Source organism: Tympanuchus pallidicinctus, unplaced genomic scaffold (genome assembly GCF_026119805.1).
Source record: "Tympanuchus pallidicinctus isolate F22 unplaced genomic scaffold, pur_lepc_1.0 scaffold17, whole genome shotgun sequence".
Lineage (NCBI taxonomy): Eukaryota > Metazoa > Chordata > Aves > Galliformes > Phasianidae > Tympanuchus > Tympanuchus pallidicinctus.
Window position 1 is genome coordinate 19,555,900 of NW_026294690.1, and position 16,262 is coordinate 19,572,161.

Below are 16,262 nucleotides of genomic sequence, written 5' to 3' on the forward strand. Positions count from 1 at the left end.
TCTGTTCCCTCAGGCAGTTATATGCCCGACACCAACCCAGGAACAGACAATTTTTACTCCCAATGGACACTGCGCCGCTTGCACATGTAATAAGAAAAAAGCACATGTGTAGTTGTATACCCAAAAGTGCACATATATAACGATGCTACACATTGGTGTGTGTGTAGTGCAGTGTTCAAACAGGTGCATGCATAGGACAGTGCAGAGACAGGCACATGCGTAATGCACTACCTGGCATTGTGCAGGCGTAATACTACATTAAGATACGGACATGCGTAGTGCGTTCTCAAGACTGGCACATGCGTATAGCAGTGACAAGCCTTGCTCATGTGTAGTGCTGTCCCAAGAATGACACATGCGTAGTGCAGCCCATAGCATGGCGCATGCGTATTTCACTCCAAGAAATCACACATGCATAAAGCTCCATAGAGGCGGGTGCATGCGAATTGCAGTGCAGGTTCTAGCGCATGCATAATACTGCATAGAAACCGGTGCGTGTGTAGTGCAGTGCGTAGCATGGTGCATGCATAGTGCCGTGTTGAGACCGACACTGGTGTAATGTAGTGCTGAGATTCATGCATGCATAGTGCTAATCCCTGCATTGCGCATGTGTAATTCTTCATAGAGTGGAGCACATGTGTAATACTGAATAGAGAATAGCGCAGGCGTACAGCTCTCTCAAGTCTGGCGCATGCACCGTGTGTTCTCGAGAGTGGTGCATGCATACTGCTGTGCCCGGCCCAGCTCGTGCGTAATGTTGCTTCAAGCCTGGCGCACGTGCAGAGCTTTCTCGAGACTGGCGCGTGCTGCCTGGACCGTCTCTTTACCACTGCCAGTTTTTCCCCCATGCATACAGATGCAGGATGACTACGTCATCGCTTGCAAGGAGACCAAGAAGATGCGATCCTCGCCGTTTGGGTTATGTTTTGGCTTTTGGGACGTTTTGGAGATTTTTGGCAATCTGGAGGTATGTCAGGGTTATGATGCCGAGGTCTGTTGCGATGGGTTGTGCTGCTTTTTGAGGTGAACTTGGGGCATTTTGGGTATTTCTTTTCATGGGTGAGGGGCTGTAGGGATTCCTTAGTGGCACCCCAAAGTCCCCAAAATCACAACATTCTGGCCCAAAACACACCCCGTAGTGCCCTAAAGGACTCCAAACTCAGTGCAGTACCCACAGGAACTCCAGACTCATTGCATAGGGACCTAAAGAGTCCCCGTGACCTCAGACTCACCCTAATGGGCCCCACAGTGAACCATAGGGATCCCAGAGACCCAAACCCACCCCATAGGATCCCAGATTGACCCACAGGCCCTGTAGAGTGCTCTTGGGGAGCCCAGACCCATGACAAAGGACCATAGAGCGACCCGTAGTATCCCAGACCCACACCACAAAACTATAGAGCGTTCCTCTGCACCCCACACTGCCCCACAGGACTTGGAAATGCCACTGGAAGATGACAGAATCCCCCTAATTGGCCCCAAAATGCCATGTGGGGAACACGAAGAGGTCCCAAAGTGCCCTTAACAACCTCAAATCCATCTGAATGACCCCAAATGTGAGAGGTAGATTGTGTTTTTGCCATGGAAATTTCCAGTATCTGTGTATGTAGCATAGGATAAGTTGCCTCTCACAAAGAAAGTCACCGGTGTGAAGTTGAGACTGAGGTATTCCGACCCAAGTAAAATTGGCACAGGCACCAGATAATTATATAGGGTTGGGGAGAGTCTGGTACGGGACAGAACTGGCACACAGATAGTTGAAAATACTGTCCTCCTATCGCCATAAAAAGCAAAGAACATACCCAAAGACAATGGGTTGTAACAGACGTTTTATGGAAGGATAATGTAGCTATGGAAGCATAATGTAGCAACGGCGTCAGAAGACTGTTGAGCCTGAGATGCTCAACCAATGAGTGCTAGGAGAGGTTTTACCTGCATTGGACTCATGGTATGTAACAGAATGGATTTCACTGACTAGTTGCACAGTTTCTCCCTTGTCAGCAGGGGGTGTGCGCCCATTGTTGCAATCATGAATAAAATGCCCTTCACAGAGATTTTGCCTGATTGGAAACTTTTGATCTTGAGTGTGTTTCTCACACCAATCACCCCCTGGACCCTATTCCCTTCAAGGGCCCAAAAGAGTGGTGCTGAGTGGTTCCATCCATTGCTTTATTGGGAATACATTATGTTTGAAAGCAGGTGGAGGATGTGCAGCAGCTCATCCATCTAAGGGCCCTGTGGGGTCAGAGGTCAGCGAGCGGGGCTGAAGGTCAGAGGCATGGTCAGAGCGATGGGGACCGTGTCAGAGGCCAGCAGAAGGGGCTACCAAGGCAGGGTCTCCCAGCTCCGCTTCCTCATCATTGCTGTCCCTGCAGCCAATCACCTCTCCCCACAGCACCTCCTACCAGCAGCTGGGAATGCGGGACTCAGTGCTGACTATGTCCGCTCACACTGACCCCGCTCTCCCTCAGCCCTGCTCGCTCACCCTGGTGTATGGAACTGCTGGGTCACAGCCTGAACCTCTGATTGAGCACCTGAAGCGAGCACTGAGTCAGCCAGAGGAGCACAGGTGAAGGCAATTCAGCCATGCTGCAGGAAGGGGGGAGCCTGGCTGCACCCCTCCTAGACCTATTTAAGAGCTGGCTGCCGGTGGGGAAGGTTCTCTGCTGGAGATCAGCTCTGCTGGAGTTTTGTGAGTGAGCCCAGGATAGGGGTAAGCCTTCTATTTATTCTCTTTTGTTATCATAGTCTGCTTTACCTAACTCTCTTGCTTATTTTGTGATTATGACAGCCTAATATTCTTTGATTATACACTTAGTGAGCCAGGCAGGCCAAATATGCTAAAATTTACATCATGTCTTTTCTTTGGGATTTCTATAAATGAGTCAAGGGGGAGAACAATACTCCTCTAGAGAAAATGATTCCAGAGCAGATCCCAGGATTTGTGGGATCCCCCTATTATGAGCTAGCAGTTATCATTGAAAAATGGGGTCCCTTATGTGTTTTGGGCAATATTTCCATATATCACATGGCGGATTACTTTCAGGGACTTAGCAAGGATGTTCTCATAACTAAAGAAAGACAACTGGCTGCCTCCACGGTGGCATGGCCACTATTAAGTGCCTTAAATCATGTGGAAATAAGAAATAGTACTTTTGAAAATGAAAATCAACTTTTGAAAGATAGTATTGAAAAACTAGAGCAAGAACTTGGTGTATTAACAGCGAAGAAGCCAATTCTACATCTTCCCATAGGCCAAGTTTGTAACATTTCAATAAACAATGAGCAGACTCCTGAATCAACAAACTTCGTTGATCAGGAAAATAAACAATCTAAATTAGATCTTGAATATTCAGTTCTGACTGATCCTCTAGAAGTCTGTCCTGTCGTAACCCAGGGGTGCTGCCTGATCAGTGCCCCCTGCCCAGACTCATTGACATGTGGCAGCCCGGCCATACACAGCAACAGCATTGATGGACTTAGTACAGCGATTTCGGCAGAAGCCTGGAGGAAGTGTGCTGGCTTCGTTATTAAGGCTGTGGGATTCTGGTGCAGAAAGTGTCTTGGTGAATGGCCCAGAAATAGCCAAATTGGCCACCATGGCTGTCCATCCTGCTCTCAGACAGAGGTTATATGCGGGTAATCAATACCTTGATGAAAGCCATTCTATACTAGAATGGTTAATGGTGGCCTGCTGTATGGTATGGCCGAATAAATCAGACATACCTTTACGTACAGGCTTGTGGTCCTCCATGGAGGACCTCCAGAATTATATCTGTGAACTGGGTGTAAGAGAGGCTATCTATGAAGACACATTTGATGGCCCTGATATAGTTAAATTTTCAGCAGGGATGAGAGACTTGATTTTACAGCAAGCTCCCTGCCTTCTCTATGGTACCCTAGTCTCTATATTAAATCCCCTGGTGGCCTCAGAAGCCGTAGTCCAGCAGGCTGCCCAGTTAGTGGCCGACTTGGGAGAAACAGAACGTCTGCAGACTAGGTGCAATGTTTGGATGTTGGAAGAAGCAGAGGTTCTGCCAGTAAGTAAAACCAAAATGCCGGCTACTTGAGCTCCTCAGTTGGGACCCATAAGGGTATCCCAAAAACTAATGTTTAATGATTTAATTCGGGCTGGGGTCCAATTTGCTAAGATCGACCGCCAGCCCAACCATGTCCTTCTCCAGCTCTGGAGACAACTAAAGGACAATCAAAAATTCCAGAACTACCCTAAGAAATCAAGGGTGAGGGTTATAGAGAGGGTACCAACAACAACATGGAACCTAGAAGATTTCATTGATCCAAATAGGAAAAAAAAAGCCGCCTCAGGTGTCTCAGGCCACAATACCTGAGCCACTGGAAGCAAAAGAATTGGCCATAGCACAATTCATGGCGTGACAAGGGATGTTAGTCCCCGTAGGGCCTCCAGATGGGACCAGAGGCCCTATGTAGAATTAATGATTTATTGGTCCTGAAAAAATATTCAGAGTGTTATGGCATTAGTGGATACTGGAGCTGAAACATCAATTATCTATGGAGATCCGACGAAATTTGATGGGGACAGAGTGATGATTGGTGGTTTTGGGGGACAGACTATTCCTGTCACCCAAACATGGTTAAAACTGTGGGTTGGGTGTCTCCCTCCCCGGGAGTACAAGGTGTCTATTGCCCCAGTCCAAGAATACATCCTGGGCATAGATATTCTATGGGGTCTGGCTCTCCAAACAACTGTGGGAGAGTTCAGACTTCAACAAAGATGTATCAGTATCCAGGTGGTGCAGGCAATATTAAGAGGCCATGCAAAACATGAGCTTGTTTGCCTGCCGAAACTGCGCCGGATTACTAATGTTAGACAGTATAGACTCCCGGGTAGGCAAGATGAAATATTGAGAACAATGCAGGAATTAGAAAAAGTGGGTATTATAAGACCTGTGCACAGCCATGTAACTCCCCCATATGGCCAGTGCGAAAGTCGGATGGCACATGGAGAATGACAGTCGATTACAGAGAATTAAATAAGGTCATGCCACCTATTCATGCGGCCGTACCCAATATTGCCTCCCTAATGGACACATTGAGTAGGGAGATAAAAACCTATCACTGTGTCCTAGATCTAGCAAATTCGTTCTTCAGTATCTCAATTGCTGAGGAATCGCAAGATCAGTTTGCATTTACGTGGGGAGGCAGGCAGTGGACCTTTCAGGTCCTGCCACAGGGGTATGTGCATTCACCAACGTATTGTCACAATCTAGTGGCGTGTGACCTGGCTGATTGGAGAAAACCTGATGATGTTAACCTATATCGTTATATTGATGATCTCCTGCTGACATCCAACTCACTGGAGACAGTAAGACAGGCAGCGGATTCATTAATCACCTACTTACAACAGAGGGGATGGGCTATAAATCCCCCAAAGGTGCAAGGTCCAGGCCTGTCTGTAAAATTCCTGTGGGTGGTTTGGTCAGGAAAGACCAAAGTGCTACCCAGTGCTGTTATAGATAAGGTTCAGGCGTTCCCAGTCCCTACAACATCAAAGCAGCTGCAAGAGTTTCTAGGTATATTGGGTTACTGGCATTCCTTTGTTACCTCAGCTAGCGCAGCTGCTAAGGCCACTGTACAGACTCTCAAAAAAGGGGCAGCTATGGGACTGGGGGAAAACCAAACAGGATGCTTTCCAACAGGTGAAACTGGCAGTTAAACAAGCCCAGACATTGGGTGTATTCGATCCTACCCTCCCAGCCAAGTTGGATGTTCATGTTACTCAAGACGGCTTTGGCTGGGGCCTGTTGCAATGCCAGAGCTCTGTTTGGACCCCCATTGGTTTCTGGTCTCAGATTTGGCACGGAGCAGAAGAAAGATACAGTATGATTGAAAAACAGTTATTGGCTGCCTATTCGGCATGACAGGCAGTAGAACCAATAACTCAAACAGCTGCAGTTATAGTCAAGACCACTCTGCCAATTCAGGGGTGGGTGAAAGATCTGACCCACCTTCCTAAGACAGGGGTGGCCCAAGCACAAACAGTGGCACAATGGGTCGCCTATCTCAGCCAAAGGGGCAGTCTGTCTTCATCACCCTTGAAAGAACAACTCCAGAAGATCCTAGGCCCAGTTACGTATCACAGTGATGCACCAAAAGAAATACTGGTCGCTCCACCAGAGAAGAGTCCCGTTCAGGAGGGAAAATATCCTATCCCTGAAGATGCCTGGTACGCAGATGGGTCCAGCAAGGGCAACCCGAGCAAGTGGAGAGACCATCCTTCCACCGAGACGATCTGGTTTGACGAGGGGGATGGTCAGAGCAGCCAATGGGCAGAACTGCGAGCCGTGTGGATGGTTATAACCAAGGAACCCGGTGATGGTATCCTGAACATCTGCACAGATAGTTGGGCTGTGTACTGGGGGCTCACTCTTTGGATTGCAAAATGGGCCACCCAGGAATGGACTGTCCACGCCTGACCGATCTGGGGCAAAGACATGTGGTTAGATATATGGAATACGGTCAAACACAGGACTGTACGTGTGTACCATTTTTCTGGTCATCAGCCCCTACAGTCACTGGGAAACGAAGCCGACATACTGGCCCGAGTTCGATGGATTGAGAATTCACCATCTGAGGACATCACCTGCTGGTTACATCAGAAGCTATGGCATGCTGGATAAAAGACAATGTAGGCAGCTGCTAAAGCATGGGGACTGCCCATACAACTATCTGATATTGTCACAAGTAATAACATCGAATGGCAATTGCACCTGCCGTATAATCCAACGGGGGCAGGCCTCATCAAACGTTATAATGGTATTCTTAAGGCTGCCCTGAAGGCAGACTCCCAGTCCTTGCAGGGGTGGACGAAAAGGCTGTATGAAACCCTGCGGGACCTGAATGAAAGACCTCAAGACAGCAGACCCAGTGCCCTGAGAATGTTGCAGATGACATGGGCCACCCCGCTTAGGATCCAAATTACGGGCACTGATCATCAGGTAAGACCCCAGATTGGTAATGATATAATACTTGGGCTGCTGGTTCCATGCTACAATTCTCTCTTCCAATCCAGAATGCTCCGTGTCTATTTTCTCTCTGTTTGTTAAGCTTGAGTCTGCTTTGAGAACGTACTATTTGGGCTCCTAGCAGATCATGCACTGTCACATGTGTAATGAGGCATCAAAAAAACTGAATGTGTAGGTGTTGTCATGGTTCTATGTTTTTTTTTTGTTTTGGGGTTTCAGTATTCCACATCAGAACATCATGTAGTGTACAGTGTATTAAAGTGTCCCTGCTCCAATTCCAGGTTCCTATCCCTGTACATTACAGAAGTCCCGGGATCTGGCCCTTCCGGGTGGGGGTGGCGCTCTCCTGCTGCCTGGCAATGGGTGCTGGAGGTGCTTTCCTGGCCATTCCAAGCTGTTCAGGTTTGAATCGGTCCCGGGAACTGTCTCTCTCATCTTGTCTGATTTATCAATCTCAATTTCAATTAAATTGTATATATTGTGTTATCTTGTATTCCGATATTATAGTAAAATAAGTTTTCTTCCATAGATTGTTGCCGCTGCTCTTTTTCTCCCTTCCTTCCCATTTTTGTGGGACTGGGGTGGGGGGGGAGGGCAGAGGCCAGGTGCCCCTGTCATAGGCATAGATTGCTCTGGTCAATTCCTTGACAGGTGTGTACCGGAAGAGAAGCATACGTAAGAATGTGTGCACCTAGCCGGATTCACAGGCCATTGCTGAGACAGGTGCATGTGCAGTACTGTGATAACAATGGTGCAAGCATAGTGCGGTGCCCAGTGTGTCACATGTGCAGTGCACTGCTGTGACCAGCAGTGTCTATGACGCATGAGCCTGCAGATGGCAACTATAGCGAGGTTAAATGTTGGTGTGTGCACACCACAATGTGATCGATAGTGCATGAGCAATGTGTTCCTGTGACAAATGTGTGTGCAGAGCCAAGGCTGGAGGTTGGATGTTAGGGGGAAGTTCTTTACAAGGAGAGTGGTTAGGCCCTGGAACGGGCTGCCCGGGGAGGTTGTGGATGCCCCGTCCTTGGACGTGTTCAAGGCCAGGTTGGACGGGGTCCTGGGCAACTGATCTGAATGTGTATGTTTGGTGGCCCTGCTAGGCAGGGGGGTTGGAACTACATGATCCTTGAGGTCCCTTCCAACCCGGGTGATTCTGTGATTCTGTGTAATGTGTTTTGCTTTCTCGAGACTTGCTGGTTCTGAGTTTTTGCCATGTCAGTGCTGCTGCACGCCGGTACTGCAACAGTGAATCTCTGAGCTGCTTGCATTCCACTACTGCTGCGAGGGCTTTTAAACGGCTGGGGGACAGTGCAGGGCTGAGGGTGGAAGGGGACGTTTGCTAGTTCACTGGGGCAGCGAGCTGGTTGGATGCCGCGAGGCGCTGAGGGGCAGCTGTGAGCCGAACCGGTCCATTCCTGGGTGGGCTCGGGCACAAAATGGTGGAAATAGGTGAGGGGCATCCTGGATTAGAAGGGGGAGAATATCGCTGAGCCGGTGGTCCAAGAGTCGTCTGCTTACCCATACCCATAGTGTTTTTTTGAAACAATTGCTATTTTTAAGTTGACAGGTGCATGTTCGCTATTAGCTGGAGGACTGATCTCCATGGAGAGCGGCTGATGAGCTGCGCAGAGCGGTTAAAACTTTACTTCCTCATTTCTAGGCGCATGCGTTCTGCTGCTGGCGGGACTCGGCGGCAGACAGCGGCCATTCCACGCGTTGGTCACGTGGTGGCAGCAGAGACCACGGAAAGAACTTTCCTGATTGATTGTGGGGCTCAACAACAGACAGCAGCAGTTCTGTGCATTGGGGGCTGCCTGTGGGGTGCGTGGAGTCCTGGGACGAGCTGATGGCCGTGCGCGGTGGAGTGATTGTGTCCTCGGCACACAGCTGTGACAGTGGGGTGGGGGTCACTGCCCCCAAAATGGGGCTTGTAGCCCCCACACGTGGGCAAGTTGTACGGGCAGTGCTTTCTGGAGGTGATCTGTCTTTTCTCCAAATCTGCAGCGACTTCAGCAATCCCGCATCAAGCCACAGCAGAAATGGGGCTCTGCAGCACATCAGCGATCTCTGACTCGAGGAGCGCAGGGACTGCACAAAGTACTCACGCTGCAGCCTTCCTGTTTCTGTGCAGTTTGGGATTGATGTTTGAGCCAAAAGGCCTCACACTGCCGTACAGGCAGGTGCCAGGTTCACCCGTGGAGGACACCAAATCCTAAAATAATTTCACAATGGTCTTTAATTGCTGTGCGAGTAGATGATGCGCTTTTCTCCCTGGGGGCCATAAGCTGGCCCTGGGAGTTTGGCAGATTTGCTCCATTCACACCGGTAATCTCAGCCCTCTTGCTGCACGTGCAGCTTTTCAGCATCTTGCTGTATCAATGTTGAAGTCTGTGCTCCCCTATTAGAAATTTCACCAATTGCCATTGAGGACAGACTGGAATCAAAGTACATGGACCATCCTAAGGTACATGGCCCACTGACAAACCTGCCCTTGCCAGACAGGCTGACCCAATTGACTGCCCAATTACTTTTTTTCTTTTTTTTTTTTTTTTTCCCTTCCTGCTTTTAGGGGAACTTTGAGATCACAGCCTGAAGCAGTGATGGAGCACCTGGTGAGGGGGGCAGCCCTGCAAGCACAGGTGGAAGCAATGGACCTGTGGGACCGGATGGGGCTGAGCCTGGCTCCACCCCTCCCTCACATCATTTTAAGGGCTGGCAGCCCAAAGGCTGTGTTTCCTCCTGGAGATGCCTCCTGTGGATTGCTGGGTGAGCTCTGGTTCTTGGAAAGAGGTAAGTGATTTTTTTTTTTTTTTTTTTTTTTTTTTTTATTGCAGGGTTTTGCTCTCCCCCTTTCTGTGGGGGGTCTTGTATGCTGGTTTAGAATAGCTATGTCTGCTAGGCCTCTGTGTATGATGTCTTCTAATTGTTCTCTGAGGGAAGCAAAGGGGTTTTCTGCCTTTCTGTGATCTGGTAATGGTGGATCTGATGTTTGTTCCTTCTTTTGCTCTTATCTGTTTCTGGAATGCTTCAATCAGCCCCAAGATAATGCTGGTTGGCTGACTGAGCAGTGCAACTCTGGAAATGCATGGAGCTGATGCGCCTTTCTTTAAAGGGATTCTGTGTTCTTCAGGTTTCCTTTGCAAATCTTTTTAAGCTCAGTACCTTCCTGTGAAGTCTCTGTTTCCTCTTCCGTGATTCTCATTGCATAATCTCCAACCTGAGACTCCAAACTTGGTTTGTCTGTTACCACATTGTCCCAATGCATTTTATGATCTGTATCCTCCACGTCCCCCTCCTCATTCCCTCTGTGTCCTCATGTCCTGCTTGTGTCTTTGTGTCCTGAGTCCTCTCCCCATGTCCCCTCAGTGTCTCCTGTGCCACATATTAATGCCACCTCTGCTGTGTATTGTTTAAGGGCACATTTAAATTATGTTCTGCATCTCTTTGGATCTCGTTCTGCTTTGCTGCATGCGTCTGTCAGATTGACTCTGGGTTTTTCATCACCTCGGACACTGGCTGAAAAAAAGTAGAATAAAAAGCACGACAACATCAATTTTCTAGTTATTATTTATTGACAGATATTCAGAAGTACTGAGCGCAGTTTTGGTGGCTTTGTCGAAGTTTTCCTCGTTTTCTTCGTCGTCTCCCTTCCCCCCAATTTCTTTCCTGTTTTCACACATTCGAATTTCACTTCGCGGTCTCTGCTGCCGTCGTGTGGTCAATAGGCGGAAATGCAACGAAGTTTTTTTCCCCGGTCTCTGCTGCCCCCGCGGAACCAATCGGTGCTCAACAGCGAGCATGCAAAAACAGATTTGAATTTTGCACCAAAAAGAGTCCAGTGTGAACTTACTGACGCATGCGCTCTGCGGCGAGGGAACAAAGCGTGTGCATCTCTTGGCACAGTGCAAAGCAAACCGCTGGTGCATGCGTAGAGATGATTTGAGGCGAAAGCATGCGCAGTGCTTGTGCGAGAGTGGCGCATGCGCATAATGATGAAGAAGGAGATGCATGTGCACTGCGTTGGCTGCACAGGCGCATGCGTACTGCAATGACGAAAAAGGCGCATGCACACTGCGGAAATGCAGCGCGGAAATGCAGCGCGCCCATGCGCAGTGCCTTGATCAACACTGTGCATGCGCATAATGGCAGCGAGGCTGGCGCATGCGCAATACCGTATCAAGCGGGGCACACGCGCAGTGCAGTGATGAAATTGTCACACGTGCACAGCGAAATTGAAAGCTAACACATGCGCAGTGGGCTGTGGGAAAAAAAGAGTGCATGCATTGTCATGCGCATGCGCAGTGCGATGTCCAGAAGGCGCATGCGTAGTGTCAGCATGGAATCGGCGCATGCAGGCTGCACACAGCAAGCGACGCATGCGCAGTACTGTGCCAAGAAGCCGCATGCGCAGCTTGGTGCTGAGCTGGTGCATGCGCAGTGCTGTGCCGCTACTGTTGCATGTGCCTTGCGGGGCAGAAAGCAGCGCGTATATGTAACGCGTTACCATCTGGATTTACTCATGTGTATTGCTTTCTCAAGACATGCTCGTGTCAGTGCTGCTGCACATCGGTAGCGCGAACGAGAAGCACAGCCTCTGCCAGGGCTTTTAAACGGCCGGGGGATGGTGTAGGGCTGGGGTGGAAGGGGACGTTTTCCAGTTCACCGGGAGGTGAGCAAGTTTGGTGCCACGAGGCGCTGAGGGGCAGCTGTGAGCCGAGCCTGTCTGTTCCCGGGTGGGCTCGGGCATAAAATGGTGGAAATAGACGAGGGGCATCCTGGATTAGCGGGGGAGAATATATCGCTGAGCCGGCGGTCCGGAATCGGCTGCTTGCCTGTACTCTCAGTGTTTTTTCGAAACAGCTGCTGTTTTTAAGGTGACAGGTGCACGTTCGCTTTTGGCTGGAGGACTGATAACCATAGAGAGCGGCGGATTAGCTGCGCAGAGCGGTTAAAACTCCACTTCTTCTAGGCGCATGCGTTCTGCTGCTGGCAGGACTCGGCGGCAGACAGCTGCAGTTCCGCGCATTGGCCACGCGGTGGCAGCAGAGACGGCGGAAAGAACTTTCCCGCCGGATTGATTGCGGGACTCGGCGGCAGGCAGCGGCGGTTCTGTGCATTGGGGGCTGCCTGTGGGGTGCGTGGAGTCCTGGGACGAGTTGATGGCCGTGCGCAGTAGGGTGATGGTGTCCTCGGCACATAGCTGTGACAGTGGAGTGGGGGTCGGTGCCCCCAAAATGGAGCGGTGGGTGAGTTGTACGGGGAGTGCATGTGAAGCAGTGCTGGAGGGGTTGGGGGTGCAGCCCTGTGAGCACAGGTGGAAGCAACGCAGTCATGGGAGCAGATGTGGGACCTGTGGGTCGCTTATGCGGTGCTGATGTGTCACTTTAGGGGCAAAGGCTGCTGTTGGTCGTTTGTGGGTCCCTGCTGCCTCACTTGTGGGGGCACTTATGGGTCAATTCCTGGTCCCTTTGCCAGTTAAGGGTCCCAGGCTGTTGTGGGGCACTTCTGGGGCCGTGAGTCTCACTTGTGAGTCCCTGCTGTGCCATTTGTGGGGCACTGGGGGGCACTTGTTGGTGACGGGACATTTGTGGGGCACTTATGGGGTACTGATGTGACACTTGTGGAGCACTGGGGGGGGAACTTGTGGGTCAGTTATGGGGTGCTGATGGGTCAGTTATGGGGGACTTATGAGGCACTTGTGGTTCAGTTGTTTGTCACTTATGGGGCGCTGATGGGTCACTTGTGGGGCTCTTGTAACTCCCAGGTCGCTGTGGGGCTCTCTGGGTCCCTCTCTGTTTCTGTGGGGTTTGGATTGCTGTTGGAGCCAAAAGGCCACACGCTGCCATACAGGCAGGTGCCAGGGTCACCCCCTGAGGACACCAAACCCTCCAATAACGTCACAGCGGCCTTTAATTGCTGTGTGAGGAGATGACGTGCGTTTCTCCCTGGGGAGCCGTAAGCTGAGCCTGGCAGCTGGGCAGCCAGCACTCGCTCCATTGACGCCGCTCATCTCAGCCCTTGTGCTGCATGTGCAGCTTCTCAGCACCTCGCTGTATCAGCACTGAAATCTGTGCTTTCCTATTTATTACAAACGTCACCAATTGCCATTGAGGACAGACTGGAAGCAAAGTACGTGGACCGTCCTCGCTCGTCCGTGGATAAACCTGCCCTTGCCAGACAGGCAGACCCAATTGACTGCTGGTCATGACTTTTTTTTTTTACTTTATTTTTTCCTTCCTGCTTTTAGGGGAACTTTGAGATCACAGCCGGAAGCAGTGATGGAGCACCTGGTGAGGGGTGCAGCCCTGCCTGCACAGGTGGAAGCAATGGACCTGTGGGACTGGATGGGGCTGAGCCTGGCTCCACCCCTCCCTCATATCATTTTAAGGGCTGGCAGCCCCACAGGCAGGGTTTCTTCCTGGAGATGCCTCCTGTGGATTGCTGGGTGAGCTCTGGTTCGTGGGAAGAGGTGAGCGATTCTTTCTTGATGGCTGTTGGGGTTTTGGTCTCTGCCTTTCTGTGGGGATTGTAAGCTGGTTTACAGTAGCTCCGTCAGCTCTGCCTCTGCTTCTGATGCCTTCCACTTGTTCTCTGAGGGCAGTCAAGGGGTTCTCTGCCTTTCTCTGAACTGGTAACGGAGGGACTGATGGACGTTCCTTTCTTTTGCTCTCATCTGTTTCGGGAATGCTTCAGTCAGCCCCAAGGTGACGCTGGTTGGGTGACTGAGCGTTGTGACTCCAGAAATGCCTGGAGCTGATGCACTGTTCTGTAAAGGGATTCTGTGTTCTGCAGAGTTCCTCTGCAACTCTTTCTAAGCTCAACACCTTCTTGTGACATCTCTGTTCCCTTTGTCACGATTCTCATTGTGGGATCTGCATCCTGGGCCTCGAAACTCGGTTTGTCTGTTCCCACGTTGCCCCAGCACATTTTATGATGCGTCCCCCTCCCTGTGTCCTATGCCCGTGTCCCCTCTGCGTCTCCTGTGCCACGCATTCATTCCACCTGTGCTGAGTGTTGTTTGAGGGCACGCATTTCAATTCCGTTCCGCGTCTCGTTGGATCTCCTTCTGTTTTGCGGCTCAATGGGGTCGAAGGGTTTCTGGGGCTCCTCTGGTTAGTGGTTCCAGCGCTGTGCAATCTGTGGGGCGGACGATGGAACAGCAGGAAGCCCTTGTTCACATGTCGCTTGTATGCAGGTGGGTTTTGTGCTGGCTGTGGGCAGCTCCCTTGGAGATGCAATGGGGGTTGGTCCCCAGGGCTCGCCCTGCTCCCTGCCCTTTGTCCTTGCATCCCAATGAGCTCCGTGGCTGGTGATAGAACGAGGTGCATGGATGCAGTTGGGAGCTGAGCTGCAGGAAACCCCTGGGCCCCAGCGGCCATTTGCTTCATCCTCACCCAGCGCCGTCCGCTCTGCGCTGCTCGAGAATACTGAGCACAAGGATTCAGTTCCTGGTTGGCCTGGTTCTCTCCCAGATCTCCCTTAGGAATTGGTCGGCAGCAACAGGTGTCAGGGCACGGCTCTGCGAGCACCTTGTGGCCGACCCCCCCAGGCTCTCAGGGCTCTTTCTGTCGTGCTGGCAGGTGTGGCTTTGTATTGATAGGAAACAAAGGGCCGTCCTCTGCTGGAGCGCTGTGCCTGGATCACCGCAGATATCTCCATCCCGGCCGTCAGGGGATGCTGTCAGTTTCCCAGTCTGGACGCCACCCAACCTCCCCAGCCCTCTTCCTTCCATCCCTGCCCCCCTGCAGCCGTGGCACCCAGCAGTGCGATGCAGCAATACCTCTGGTGTGCTGAATGCTGGGGCCGGCACAGAGAGGCTCTGTGGCCGACATGAATCTTCCTGGTTGGACTGCTTGGTGAGTTTCCCTGGTGCTGTTGAGCACGCAGGCTTCCCCGCCTGCCCTGATTGCTCACCAGACCATCGATGTCCTTTGTGTCGTCGTGCCTCACTGCTTCAGGTATCATGCCATAGACTCCTTAGAGTCAGAAGGGACTGTTTGTGATGATCAAGTCCGACTCCCCACAAGGAACAGGGACATCCACAGCTCGATCTGGCTGCCCAGGGCCTGATCCCGCCTCACCTTGGAAGGGACAGGGCATCCACCGCCTCTCTGGGCAGCCTGTTCCACTGCCCAGAATCACAGAATGTCCCGGGTTGGATGGGAACTCGAGGCCCACAAGTCTCCAGCCCCCCGCCAACACAGGGCCACCAACCTCCCTGTTTCACAGCAGCCCAGGCTGCCCAGGGCCCCATCCAACCTGGCCTTGAACACCTCCAGGGATGGACGGGGCATCACAGCCTCTCTGGGCAGCTGTTCCAGCACCTCACCGCTCTCACAGCACAGAACTTCCCCCTGACATCCAACCTCAATCTCCCCTCCATCAATTTAAAACCATTTCCCTTTGTCCCTTGCTGTAAAAAGACATTTTCCTTACATCTAAACTAAGTTTTCCCTTCTTCTTTCCTTTAACTCCCCTTTAGGTAGTGAAAGGCTGTTACCGGCTTGCCTCAGAGCCTTCCCTTCTCCAGGTTGAACAGCCCAGCTCTCTCAGCCTGTCTTTGGAGGAGAGCTGTTTGATCCCTTGGTTCTGTTTTTTTTTGTGGCCATCCTCTGATGTGATCCAACAGGTCCATGTCTCTTCTGCACTGAGGACTCTACATTCCGACACAATCTCTAGATGTGGGATTGTGCAGAATATGGACTCAGGTAAGGGAAGCCTCTTGACTTCACAGGTCCTACAGGAGCTGATGAGAACTTTAGAAATAAAGTGGGAGCTCCATACTCTGTGGCACCCTCCTTCTTCAGGGAAAGTAGAATGAATCAATCAGATGCTGAAGAAGCACTTATCAGAATTGGTTTCAGAGACCAAATTACCATGGACAAAGTGTTTGCCTGTAGCCCTTGTCAGAATACGAACCACTCACAGAAAAGGCTTAGGAGTATCAGCACACGAAGTGCTGTTTGGGTTGCTGTACTTGGGAATGGTGAGATGCCCGCTCTTGAAACCAAGGGTAAGTTTCTCCAGAACTGTGTACTCGGGTTGTCTGCTGCTCTGTTATTCCTTAAGGGATGTGGACCGTTGGCTCAAACTCCACCTCTGGAATTTCCAGTGCGCTCATCCCGTGTTGGAGACTGGTCCTAATACGCGCCTGGCAGAAATCAAGGCTTCAGCCTGAGTGGGAGGGACTATTTCAGGTACTGCAGTGGATGTCGCCTACCTTGACTTCAGCAATGTTTTGTTACAGTCTCC